We start from the raw sequence: 14,667 nt of genomic DNA, 5'->3' as shown, positions 1-14,667 counted from the left end.
GATGTTTAAAAATTTACAACACAAGCATAGGTACGCCTCCCTTAGCTCAAATTGTAAATAGCTAAATACCAAATTCAAAAGCTATAACATAGAGTAATAACTCTATCTCCAATCGAAATATCAATGACATGTCATATATCAATTACATACCCAACTCATGGTCTGCAATAAATAAATATCCAAAGTATGATCTGCAATAGTTTAAAGTCAAACACGAGGACTGTAGTGGATTATAGTCCAACATGAGGACTTTGATGATTATAGCCCAACACGAGGACTTTGATAGCTTATAGTCCAACATGAGGACTTTAATAGTTTATAGTCCAACACGAGGACTTGATAGCTTATAGTCTAACACGAAGACTGTAATATGCAAATAGTGTTAGAAATGACATATATACCATTCAACCTCATGCTCCGGTGAATAAATCTAAGACTCATGTCTGAAGTCAACTCATGTATACCAATCTCAGTGTATAACAAACCCATATAACCCAGATATTTTGCCAGCCACACAAACCTAAGCACAACAGGAAAAAAGAAGAAAAAAAAAAATCCCCCAACGGTCGGCCGTGACTGGAGCAGAAGCTTACTGCTTCTGTGCACGACACGCGGTCGACCGCCACGGTCGACCGCGTAAAAGCAGAAACCCTAGTTCAGGTTTTTGTTCTACGTGGTTTGATCCAAAAACTTTCGTACGCATTATCAATCATTTATAAGTGATTTAGCATAACCAGAACATGTGAATTTCAGTCTAATCACTATAGATAAAATGAATCAAATCTTAAACATGTAAATTTCGTGTCAAAATCTTTAAAAACAAAAATTTTTCTTACAAAACTCTTGTTAGAAATAAAGTAAGATCTAGATCTGTATTAAGAATTTCGTGGGTCAGCTTTATTAACTGAAAACACGTTTTCTTTGCAAAAATACAACATATAGATCTATTTTTACACATAATCTAGTATGTTAGGCTCACAAATAACATGCAAAACATTATTAAAATATTTAAAAACATGGGTATAGGGTTGGGCGAAATAAAACTCGCCTTAAGGATAATGAACAACTCCAAAAAACGCTGGAAAAATATCTTCCTTCGCCGAAAACCGCTGGATCCCACTCAAACTCTTTGAAATCCGCTCTGTTAAACTTGATCTACACATTCTTAAACCCAAACACATCAATTTTGGGGTGAACCCGTCGTATTTTGACCCTTCGTTGAGCCGTGTAAAAAGTTTTATTCATTGGAAACCATTAAAATCACAGTGAGTGGATGAAGGGTCAAAACATGACGGGTTCACCCCAAAGTTGGTGTGTTTGGGTTTAAGAATGTGTAGATCAAGTTCAACAGAGCGGATCGCAAAAACAATTAGGGAATGATATGATTTTAGAACGCGTCCTTAGGTGGGAATCTAAGGTGTCACCTTAGGAAAACATTTCCCTATATATATATATATATATATTATATATATATAAATTTTCATGACTTATTTAAGAATTGTTTTTACATATACGTTTTGAGACACCGTTCATAATGATATATCTTTATGTGTGTTCTTTGATCTCTTTAAATGTGAGTTACGATTAATATATCTTTTATATCTATTTGCTCACATTGTGCCTCATTTGTGTAAAATTGCCTTAAAGCATATATCATCTTGAGTCCATTATGTGCCTTTTCATTTCCATTGATACATGCTATGTAGTATTTTGATAGGGGGAGCCTTCCCTATCTTTTTTCTATGTTGTTTTTTACTCACCCATGTTATTTGATAGGGGGAGCTTACGCTCTCTTATCTCTTATTGGTTTCTCTATTTTGATGTTGACAAAGGGGGATAAACAGGTATATTATGAGTTTTTTGTTTTCCATGCATGAATTATACATTGTATATTTATTTGATATCATGCATGTTTTACAACTCTTTGTGTAGATTGTTTATCATCATCAAAAAGAGAAAGATTGTTAGGTTTCATGTTTATGAGTCTACTATCTAATCTAGTTTTGATGATTAACATACAATTCCTAACATCGTTTGTCGAGTGTTTGTATTTACTTGTTAGGAATTCTACACAAAGATTCTCGATTGGAGGTTGGATAGAATCAAGCTTAACGACGATGTCTTGGAGGTTGGAGAAAATTGGAATGAAGCCGTCGTAATTCAAGTCAAGATCACAACATCACTTCATTTGCAACCAAGACGAACTATATTGAAGATCTTTGCTTGGTATAGTGTTTTTAGGTTTATGTGTTTACTTTTTGTGTCATGCTTAAAGCTCAAATTTCACACGTATATGTTGTTTCGATTTATGGATTTTATTAGTTGTTTCACTTTGCAAAAAGATATGTTTAGCCATACAATTATTTTGAAAAATGAGTTTTAGCCATATAAATATGAAACAAATACATATATTCGTATACATGTACACGTGCTTCATATTTATCACATTATACGTCATTTTGGGAAAATAACATGTTTATCATTTTGAGAAAATAACGTGTTTATGGATTATTGACTTAGTGATACTATTTTACATTTTTTTCATAAGTCTATAAATTCGTTCAAAAGAATTTCCAAGCTTATTTGAAATCGTTTCATCGACTTTGTATTCTTGAACAATTTACAAAATAAATGAGTTTTCACAAATAGGAAATGCAATTTGATAAATTCTTTTTTTAACATGTTCTATTTCATGTTTATAAACATTTTCCAAAGTTTTACCATTTTTAGAGTTGACTTACTATGTTAGATTGATTTTACAAAATCAAGTTTTTAGTAATTTTTAGAATCTAGAATATCTGTATTAAAATAGTAATTTCTCACAAATACGAAGTGATATTTTATAAATTATTTCTTTAACATGTTAATCTATATGTGTAGAAACTCTCATCAAAATTTCACGATTTTTAGAGTTTATTTACTATTTTTAATTAATTTTAGAAAAATAGCTACGTAAAATTTCAAAATCTACCATGCATGTAATCGGTCGACCGATCACATGCCATCAGTTGACTGATGACCCCATATCAGTTGACGGATAGCACACCATCAGTCGACGGATCAGAGAGCCATTGCCTACAATGTCTAGTTTTCCCAGATTCAAATTTTGGGGGATTTTTGTCTGTTTTTTGGTTTTGGGCTGTTGTATTAAGAACCTATATATAGCACTCTGTCCTCAACACTTAGAATAAAACTAAGAAAATGTTTAAAAATATTTTTTCAAGTTTGTTTAAGAGTTTTTAATAAAAATTAGGTGTATTGTTTATGTGAAGAGAGTTTCACAAGAAGAGGAGATCATTTTGGTTTGAGCTTCAAATTTTCATATCTCCATCTTTCTTGTTTTCAAAGAAGTTTTTCTAAACTCAATCTCTAGCAATTATATTTTGTTTATCATTTCTATAAGCTAGATTTTAATTGTGTTTATATTTTTGTTTACTCATTGATTGCACACATAACTAATTTAAGATCAAGTATTTTTCACATATTGTATATTTGGGTTGTGGGGTTGTATCTTTGATAGTGAGCTTAAAATTTAGTTCTCATCTTTGTTAGAGAACAAACCTTTGTATTTGAGCCTTATTGTTGAGAGAACATATTGTAATACATAAGGACACTTAGAGAAGTGGTTGGTGAGAGACGAAGTCAATTTCAAGAGGAGTGGCATTGGTTGTAAATCCTAGGGAGAGGTTATAATTCCAAGCACTTGAGGAAGGTGATACGGTCTAGGCCAACACTTAGAGGAGTGTGTTGTATGTTGACAATTGTGTGAGTTATAAACGTTTATCGGTGAGCGTTAAAAACCGATTGTGTAGCTTTTTGTGTTGATAGTGGAGAATCTCCTCGAGGGTGAGGAGCGGAGACGTTGGTCGAGGGTGACCAAAATTCGTGATCATTTGTTTGTGTTTGTGTTTGGCATTAGCGTATATTTCTCTTATATCTTGTGCTCTTTGTTTATCGCCTATTGTCATATTGCACACCCTTGTTTATCCTTGCAGATAATTTATTGTACATCTCCTTATAAAAATATCATCTCATAGTTTATTCGCCTATTGTTTCATTATATATCCTTGCACATCTCATTGTATACCTCATTGCTAGGATATTGTATTATATGTTTAATTTGGCATTAACATCGGATTAGATTAGCAAATACCCTATTCACCCCCCTCTAGGGTACTTTCACGGTTACCCATCATAGCTCCTCTTTTCTTGGCTGACGTTATCAAAGATCTAAACTGTCATTTGAAGAAACGAAGCATCATGACCATAATGAAGGGTGTTCCGCTTTTCGAGTATTAGGACGTGGGGCATTAAATGAGGGAGGCACTTCATGCTTCGAATGAGCTGTTTCAGATTATGAAGTGGATCTGACCTGGTTGTTTCGAAAATCATCGCGTCTTTTGAAATCCTTCCACGCACGTTTATAAACATTTTCCAAAGTTTTACCATTTTTAGAGTTGACTTACTATGTTAGATTGATTTTACAAAATCAAGTTTTTAGTAATTTTTAGAATCTAGAATATCTGTATTAAAATAGTAATTTCTCACAAATACGAAGTGATATTTTATAAATTATTTCTTTAACATGTTAATCTATATGTGTAGAAACTCTCATCAAAATTTCACGATTTTTAGAGTTTATTTACTATTTTTAATTAATTTTAGAAAAATAGCTACGTAAAATTTCAAAATCTACCATGCATGTAATCGGTCGACCGATCACATGCCATCAGTTGACTGATGACCCCATATCAGTTGACGGATAGCACACCATCAGTCGACGGATCAGAGAGCCATTGCCTACAATGTCTAGTTTTCCCAGATTCAAATTTTGGGGGATTTTTGTCTGTTTTTTGGTTTTGGGCTGTTGTATTAAGAACCTATATATAGCACTCTGTCCTCAACACTTAGAATAAAACTAAGAAAATGTTTAAAAATATTTTTTCAAGTTTGTTTAAGAGTTTTTAATAAAAATTAGGTGTATTGTTTATGTGAAGAGAGTTTCACAAGAAGAGGAGATCATTTTGGTTTGAGCTTCAAATTTTCATATCTCCATCTTTCTTGTTTTCAAAGAAGTTTTTCTAAACTCAATCTCTAGCAATTATATTTTGTTTATCATTTCTATAAGCTAGATTTTAATTGTGTTTATATTTTTGTTTACTCATTGATTGCACACATAACTAATTTAAGATCAAGTATTTTTCACATATTGTATATTTGGGTTGTGGGGTTGTATCTTTGATAGTGAGCTTAAAATTTAGTTCTCATCTTTGTTAGAGAACAAACCTTTGTATTTGAGCCTTATTGTTGAGAGAACATATTGTAATACATAAGGACACTTAGAGAAGTGGTTGGTGAGAGACGAAGTCAATTTCAAGAGGAGTGGCATTGGTTGTAAATCCTAGGGAGAGGTTATAATTCCAAGCACTTGAGGAAGGTGATACGGTCTAGGCCAACACTTAGAGGAGTGTGTTGTATGTTGACAATTGTGTGAGTTATAAACGTTTATCGGTGAGCGTTAAAAACCGATTGTGTAGCTTTTTGTGTTGATAGTGGAGAATCTCCTCGAGGGTGAGGAGCGGAGACGTTGGTCGAGGGTGACCAAAATTCGTGATCATTTGTTTGTGTTTGTGTTTGGCATTAGCGTATATTTCTCTTATATCTTGTGCTCTTTGTTTATCGCCTATTGTCATATTGCACACCCTTGTTTATCCTTGCAGATAATTTATTGTACATCTCCTTATAAAAATATCATCTCATAGTTTATTCGCCTATTGTTTCATTATATATCCTTGCACATCTCATTGTATACCTCATTGCTAGGATATTGTATTATATGTTTAATTTGGCATTAACATCGGATTAGATTAGCAAATACCCTATTCACCCCCCTCTAGGGTACTTTCACGGTTACCCATCATAGCTCCTCTTTTCTTGGCTGACGTTATCAAAGATCTAAACTGTCATTTGAAGAAACGAAGCATCATGACCATAATGAAGGGTGTTCCGCTTTTCGAGTATTAGGACGTGGGGCATTAAATGAGGGAGGCACTTCATGCTTCGAATGAGCTGTTTCAGATTATGAAGTGGATCTGACCTGGTTGTTTCGAAAATCATCGCGTCTTTTGAAATCCTTCCACGCACTTCTTCGAAAACTTATAAATGGCCTCTTGATGTTGAGAATATTCTTTTACGAACTTCCGCTCTGATGAATTTCTAGTATTCCTCCAAGCTTTTTAAGAACAATCTTCCATGGCCTCTCAAGTTTCAACCTCTGGACGTAGTGAGGAGAGGCTTGCTATTCTTCTACTCTTCCGCTCAATGGTTCATATGGACAATCTGATGGGATTGTATGATCAATACAATATCCCCCTGATTTTCACATAGGCGGTGCCGGAGATGAGCGAGTCAGTATTTCGCCATGGCGAAAGTCGAGTGCTGCTGTACCTGGCCCATTTGGAGCATGGCTTATAGCTACCCTTACATTCTTTTATTAGGGAGGTGCATGCCACTCTAGGAGTCTCCCCTTCCTAGTTCTATCCGAACGCAGTGGGGATTCTAGTGGCTTTCATCATTATTTGCCACCGTATTAGAGTCTAACCAAGCTTGAGATTGCATGGACATTTGATCAGTATGGGGTCAGCTAAGAAGGACCTGCATTACTTCTACCACTATCGTGGTGATTTCTAGCTTGTCTAAGACTCTTTAGAGTTGGACGAGGATTGGAGGAGGTGATACATGTATGTTTATGGTGGCGACAACATCTTCGCTTGCTCGGACTGGCTGGAGGCGAATGAGGATGCTTTGAGGTCAGTCACCCTTAGTGACTTAGAGATGATAGACCTAGAAAGGGTTCACTCTTATGCTGGGCCACGGGAGAGCGATGCTCTATTTGATGATGTGTCTCTCCAAGGGGCAAGCATATCCATGATCTTATCTTCCACTGGCTTCCAGGCAAGAGCAAGCCATGTTCCTTTGTTAGCGAAAAACCACAAGAGGAACACAGGGACCAAGAGGTTGAGTTCCACTGCCAGGCCTCATAAGAAGCTGAGGGAGGCCCTCAGTGCTGAGGATGTGGCTGTCTTGATACCTCAAGCAGCCAAAATTACCTATGAATTAAGAGGGAGGACAAGGGTCAAGAGGCGGCACCCAATCAGACCGATTGATGGGCCTCAGTCAGCCAAGATAGGTTCGATGGTTACTCAGCTTAACCACTTAGAAAATGTAGGGCTGGTAGACGAGTCTTCTCCTAGCGAGAAGATAACAACCCTAGTGGTCAAGAGGATGATGTCGGCCCTAGTTCTATGCCTGAGTCATCTCGTCGTCCTAGCAAGGAGCTGAATAAGGTGGATGACAATGTCTAGGGGAGAGCTGGAACTCTGTCAGACCAGATGGAGAATGGTGATGACGAGAGATTGGAGGATATGCCAAGTGTTGGCATACATTAGGCCCTCCAAGTCTGTTTAGCTCGGGGGACTTTCTTGGAGCAAGCTCTATTCAGTCGTCTTCAGCATTCCCTAGAATGGCAACCAGAGCTAGCAAAGGAGAAGTCGGTCAAGGAGGAGGCAGAAAAGAGGGTCACTACCTTGGAGGTCGAGTTGGCTCATAAAGAAGGTGTTTGGCGCCAGAGTCTGGATGAGAAGGGAGAGCTCCTGAAGAGCTTTCGAATTCAGTTCTCCAAGCAGGTGGGAACCATCAAGGATCTTCAAAGGGAGATGGCTCATCTATAGGCAGAGGTCGAGTCTGAGAAGTGTCGCAAGGTGACGGCTGAGGCGGAAGCTCGATCAAGTCACCTATCTCTCGAGAAGTCGAGGAGGGACTTCGAGGAGCTACAGTCATATCTTTAGGTGTCCGTGGCCCTTGTCAAGGAACTAGAGGACAAATTTGTTCATCTGTATTCGGAGCAGTATAAAAAGAAGGTGATTGATGACTGGCGTCATGGCCTATTGGGAAGGGTTGAAGTGGCTTTACCACGTAAGGTCGGAGTCGACTACTTCACTTCTCTAGTTCCTCATAGCTCTCATCCTTCTCCAGACCGCTTCCATCCTTCTCTCGTCTCATGCTATCTCAATCTATTAAAGGATGTCAAGAAGAGTGAAGGCGGGATGGACTTATCAGCGAGTGATGATTAGGTTGTGCCTGTTGTTGGGGCCCCTAGGGAATCTTCTGTAGCTGCTACCGCCAGGAGACCGCCAAGTCCAACTCCTGGATTTTGATCGAGAGCTCTGAAGACCTGCATGTCTCTTTCCTTTTTTTGGAGAGAAATTTGTAATGAAGTTTCCTCTTGTTGAATGAAAATTAACTTTTGTTTCCATTCTTGAGTTTGCCTTCATTGTTTATATTTCTAAACTTTGTAGCTTTTAAGAACTAAAAAGTTGACTGAAGAGAGTTAGTTGTAATGTGTCGACCCGTACTAGGGGCTTATGACAACTAGTTCACCTGATGCCTTATTTTGGTTGAGCGTTTAATTGATCAGAACTTGACAGATGACTGCTTAACTTTTTAGGTCAATTAAGTATCGGCCAACACTTAATATTCATAACTTAGGCTTATGCAAAATGACATGAATACCTTTTTAGCATAATAACAACCCTGAGGTCGTATGCCTAGGTCTTACGTAGGTGCCTAGGTCGTCGAAATCCCTGTATGGTTGAGTGACGACTGTTAGAGTCGACCATAGGGTTGGTGCCTTGGGTTTATTCCTAAAAAGGTACCAAGGGCTTGTTGATATGCCAACCCTAAGGTTGGGTCACCCAAGAATTATTTGGATGCCTGGGTTTTTAAATAGCCATGATGGTCGAGTAGCACTGGATGATTCGACCATATGTTGTACCTTGGGTTTATCCTGAAGAGGTACCAATGTCTTGTAATTCAATTGAGTCTTCTACCTAGAACTCTCGAGAGTTGACTAGGTATTTGTTAACCTTGAGGCTAAATGACAACCCTAAGGTTGGGTGCCTAGGTCTTACGTTGGAGCCTAGGTCTTCAAAATCCTAGTATGGTCAAGTGGCGACTGTAGGAGTCGACCATAGGGTTGTGCCTTGGGTTTATCCTAAATAGGTACCAATGGCTAGTTAACATGCTAACCCTGAGGTTGGTCGCCCAAGAATTATTTGGATGCCTGAGTTTTTTAAATAACCATGATGATCGAGTAGTACTGGAGGATTCGACCATATGTTGTGCCTTGAGTTTATCATAAAGAGGTACCACTGGCTTATAATTCGACTGAGGGTCGACTGCCTAGAACTCTTAAGAGTTGACTAGGTCTTCGACAGCCTTAAGGCTAAATGACAACCCTAAGGTTGGGTGTTTAGGTCTTACATTGGTGCCTAGATCTCCAAAATCCCTGTATGGTCAAGTAGCGACTGTGGGAGTCGACCATAGGGTTGGTCTTGTGTTTATCCTTAAGAGGTACCAAGGGCTTGTTGACATGCTAACCTTGAGGTTGGGTCGCCGAGGACTTATTTGGATGCCTGGGTTTTTAAATAGCCATGATGGTCGAGTAGCACTAGAGGATTCGACAATATGTTGTGCCTTGGGTTTATCATGAAGTGGTATCAAGGGCTTGTAATTCGACTGAGAATTTGAATGCCTAGAACTCTCGAGAGTTGACTAGGTCTTTGGAAGCCTTGAGGCTGAATGACAACCCTAAGGTTGGGTGCCTAGGACTTACGTTGGTGCCTAGGTCTTTAGATTCCCCGTATGATTGAGTAGCGACTGTGGGAGTCGACCATAGGTTTGTGCCTTGGATTTATCCTGAAGAGGTACCAAGGGCTTGAAAGGGGTACCTAGGTCTTACGTGGTGCCTAGGTCTTCAATATCCCCGTATGGTCGAGAGGTGACTTTGGGAGTTGACCATAGGATTGCGCCTTGGGTTTATCCTTTTCTAAAAAGGTACCAAGGGCTTGAAATTCATCTGAGAAGTCGAATGCCTAGAACTTATGGAAGTTGACTAGGTCTTCAGCCTTAGTGAAGGCTTGATCCTTGCGAGATAAAAGTTAATTCATATTTGATAATATTTCATTAGAACTGAAATTTACATGATTATGGAAAGTACCCGTTGCAGAAATCTGATGCTCAAGGGTGTTAAACCACTTGTGATCTTGCCTTGCCTCTGTTTCAAAGGTAGTTTTGTAGTGGATGAGGCCGCCAATATAGAACCTCTTTAGTTGGATTTTGCTTTTACAATAGCAGACGACTCATTAATAAATGAAGATGAGTCGGAACTCTATTTGCCATCTCATCAGCCAAGGTTCCTTTGAGTTCGAATCTTCAGTAAGGCCTTAAAGGCGGACGGTTGGCATGCCAAATTTTAGCAAAAAGAACTGCCTAGACGCCATGACTAGACGCCATGAATTATGTTGAATGTCATTTTCCTGGTCGAGTTTGTGAGGGTTGAGGGCATGACCAGAAACTACATGGTACCTTTTGTGATGGAAATTCTCTTCAGAAGAGAATCCACCAGTCGGCATTGTACTCCTTGGGAATGACAAACCATAATGGTTTTCTTGAAGGAGCTTCGAGAGCACTGGGGGCTGGACCATGCTGTGAATGGAGAAATCTCCCTTATGGGGATCATGCGGGTCGCATGCTTCGACCACAAAAGCTTAGGCAACTTTATTGGTACAGGCGTCAATTGAAGGGCCAAGGCCGTTCTTCCTGAGAAGACAATCAGTTAATAAGCCCTAAGGTTTTCCCACAATCTCATCCTTGGTATATGGGAGCTCCCTTCAAAGAATCTTCATGGTCCGAGATGCCTATCATAGACTTAATCATTGCAACAATGCTTATATGAGCTATTGTTAGTTGGAGCTTAAGTGATGTTTGGCCTGATCGGAATCTGTGTTCTGGCCAGAGTTATTCTGTGACCGCGATTAGAAGCCGAGGTTGCTTTTTCAAGAAAGACAACCACCCTTATGGTGTGTCTTCTTCTAGAGGGTTTTTAGGAGTGTTGAAGGTTGCTCTACCATCTAGCAGATGGTGTACTTGGCAAACACTCCCCAGAAAGTCGCTGAGGCCTTTGAGGACTACGGCTATTGTTCGCGGGAAAAATTGGGTTCTTCATTGATTCCATTGCACACTCTTGTAATAGTTTATCGATTACAAAAATCCGATCTTTTTATAAGATTCGGTTACAACGAGATAAAAAGAAAAAGAAAATTACAACTCTTTCCTTATTTGTCAAACAAATCACGAGCTCCTATTTTGCGATCACTCGCTTGCGTGGGTTCTTCGCCTGCGCCGGGGTTTATCCGTGAACCACCGCGCGATCTAGATCCGGTTGGATCTATGCAGTATGACGGGTATTATTTTGCAAAGGAAATAATAGCCGGGGGGATTAATTCACCAAGGAAATAATCGCCCTAGTTCTCGGGATCAAAGGCCAAGCTTTGATCCGGAGGATGACTACGTAGATCTGAGATCTGGTTCCTCTCGAACTCTTGCCTTATTTGGCATTGACGATCGCCGAGCACCGGATCTGGATGAGCAAATCCTCAAAGTCCCAAAGCTTCAATCTTTTTTAATTCCGAGCCTTGAATCCAGCAGAGCTTCGCCTCCAAAAGTTCCAACCTTTTACAAATGAGCCATGCCCCCTCTATTTATAGGCACTCAGAACTGTGCCCGGGCACAGATCTGGCCGGCCACCCATAGGTGGCTCGGCCACCGAGCCACCTAGAGGTGGCTCGGTTTTGGCCGAGTCCCCTTGGTGTTTGGGTTTTTGCCGTTTTTTTCGGTCTCGTGGTTGATTTAAACTCTGATTTATTGATCTAAATCCTGATTTGGCAGTAAACCTGCTTCGTTGTTGATCCGGACTCTGATTTGACGGTCCGAACCCCAATATGGCAGTAAATCCGCCTCGGTGTTTGAGTTCAAATCCGTTCTATGGTTGGATGACTCGTTGACTCACCGAACTGTTAGCTTGATTCCACATGCGAGTGGATGTATTCCATTGTTTGCGTGTGGTTCGTTAGCCTCGTTGCCTCGTTAATCCACTTCGTTGCGTGTCACTTGGCTTCGGCGTTGTGGACTGACGCTCGTGTTTGGATATGTCGCCCGATGGTTCGTCGGTTTGTGCCGAGCTGTGCTAAGGGACCTATAAGCAGTTTTATACGCCTACACCTATGTGTTAGGACTCATATGGTGAGCCTATTTCTCTAATCTTATTTTGATGATTAAACTTTTATAACGTGTTTTCTAGTGTTTGGTTTTGATTGATTAACACATGTTGAATGATTCAAGAGCTATATTGTAAATGGAGCAAATACAAGTCAAGTCAAGATCCACGATCGAACTTCATATGTATCTATATGGTATATTAGTATACGATGTGTATTTTGTGTATCAATACTTTTAAGCTTGATTATATACACATACACATTTCTTATTTACATCACAATTTGGGTACTTTTAAGTAATTTTTGTACTATTGACTTATGGACAAAATAATATTTGTATACATCTTATACATAGTCCATAAATCAGTTCAAAATATTTTTATAACTTAGTTTAAGTCATAGGTCAAAATCAAGTGTTTATTCAAACACGTATTTTTGAGTTTTTGCAAAACGACGAGTTTTCACAAATAGGAAATGAAATTTAAAAAATTTCTTTTGTAACATGTTCATTTTCATATTTATAATTATTTCCCCAAGGTTTACAAATTTTGGAATTTATTTGATATTTTTTAAAGACGTTTCAAATTCAGTTTTTTAGCAGTTTTTATATATGTCAGTTTTTGGTTGACCGCACAAGTCCTGCCGGTCGACCGACCAGAACGGGATTTTTTAGTTTTGCTTCTCAGAGTATTTTGGTCGACCGAACATGACCTTCCGGTCGACCGACCAGAACATATTTTTTCAGCTATTTTTCTTAGGGTTCCTCAGTCGACCGAAAACTTTGTCCTGATCGATCGATGGACACCTTTCGGTCGACCGACTAGTGTCATCTGGTCGACCGAACTGATGACCATTGGCATAATGGCTAGTTTTCTAGATTTTTTTTGTTTTGTGATATTTTCTTGGTTTTTGGGCCTTTATTTCTTGATCCTATATACCCCATACCCTTTTACTTCTGAACTAATGAAGAAAATTTTAAATCAAGTTTACAAAGGGGTTTAAGTTTGTTTAAGAGCTTTTAAGTGATTTCAAGTTTGTGAAGAAACTTTCACAAGAGGAGAAGATTGATTCTTTCGTGTTTGAGCTTCAATTCCATCTCTCTCTCACTCTTGTTATTTTAGAGAAGTTTTCTCTAAACTCAATTCTAGCTTTACATATTTATTTCTTGACTAACAATTTTGTTTAAGCTAGATTTTATATTGAGTTTAGTTTTCATTATTGTTCATATTATTTTCACACACAACCATATTTGAGCTTGAGTATTTTTACATATAATACTTTTGGATTGTGAGTATGATTGAGTGAGCGAGCTTAAATTCGTTCTCTAATTGTATTGGAGAACAAATCATTTTATCTGTACTTAATTATTAAGAGTTTACTTTGTAATACACAAGCGCACCGAGAGGAGTGTGTGGTGAGAGACGAGATCGATTCCAAAAGAAGTAGCATCAGTAGTAAAGCCTAGAGAGAGGTTATAAATCCGAGCACTTGAGGAAGGAGACACAGGCTAGGCCAACACTTAGAGGGTATGTTGTGTGATTACATTGTGAGTGTTGTAAACATTTGTCGGTGAGCGTTAAAAACTAATTGTGTAGTATCTTTTGAGATAGTGGAGCGGAGACGTAGGTTGAGAGTGACCGAACTTCCTTATCACATCGTGTGTTTGCATTGTCTATTTGCGTGCTATCTTATTTGTATTTTTGTTCTTGTTTATATCGTCCTTTGTTTATATCACATAGCCTAGCTCATATAACTTATTGTATTTCATATTTGCTAGGATATAAGTTAATAAGTTTTAATTAGCAATAAATCAGATTAGATTAGCATATTACCCTATTCACCCCCCTCTAGGGTAATTTCATTTGGTATCAGAGCTTGGTGCTCTAAATTTATGGCTTAACCGCTTAGAGTCAAAGATCCAAGTTTTTATATATTACTAATATTGTTTTGAAATTATTTATATCTTGCTTGCATATATACATTATGGATATGAAAAGTGCACCTTGCTTAGGTTTTGCCATTAATATTGCTCCTAGGATTGATAATTTTCCCTATGCACAATGGTGTGTTAGATTTAAACTCTTTGTTAGATCTAGACACTTTGATTTGTGGGAAATAATTGATTGTGTTTAAATTGTACCCACTTCGGGGAAATCCAAGTGGAGTAAAAATGATCAAAGAATGTTTACCATGAACAAACTCTTGTTAGAATTTTTACATGATGCTTTTGATTCATCTTTATCTAACAAGCTTGATTCTTTTGATAGTGCTTATACATTATTGATACTAATAGAAGCATATCAAGGGAACTTGGAGGCAATCCGACAAGCTTTGGATGATTCTTCTTCAAGTTTATGTAGCATCATCTTCATGTACACGGCCACTAGGCGATAGCCCTAGTGAGGTATGCGAGTCCAATAATGATGATGAACTTACAATTGACGAACTGGCACATGGATATGAATTATTAATGCATAATTATAATAAATTGCAATATAGCTTTATTAATTTAAAAAGCAAGCATGTTAGTTTAAAATGCGATCATGAGACA

This window comes from Asparagus officinalis, unplaced genomic scaffold (assembly GCF_001876935.1).
Source record: "Asparagus officinalis unplaced genomic scaffold, Aspof.V1 AsparagusV1_Un267, whole genome shotgun sequence".
NCBI classification, from domain to species: Eukaryota; Viridiplantae; Streptophyta; class Magnoliopsida; order Asparagales; family Asparagaceae; genus Asparagus; species Asparagus officinalis.
This window is presented reverse-complemented; position numbering follows the sequence as displayed.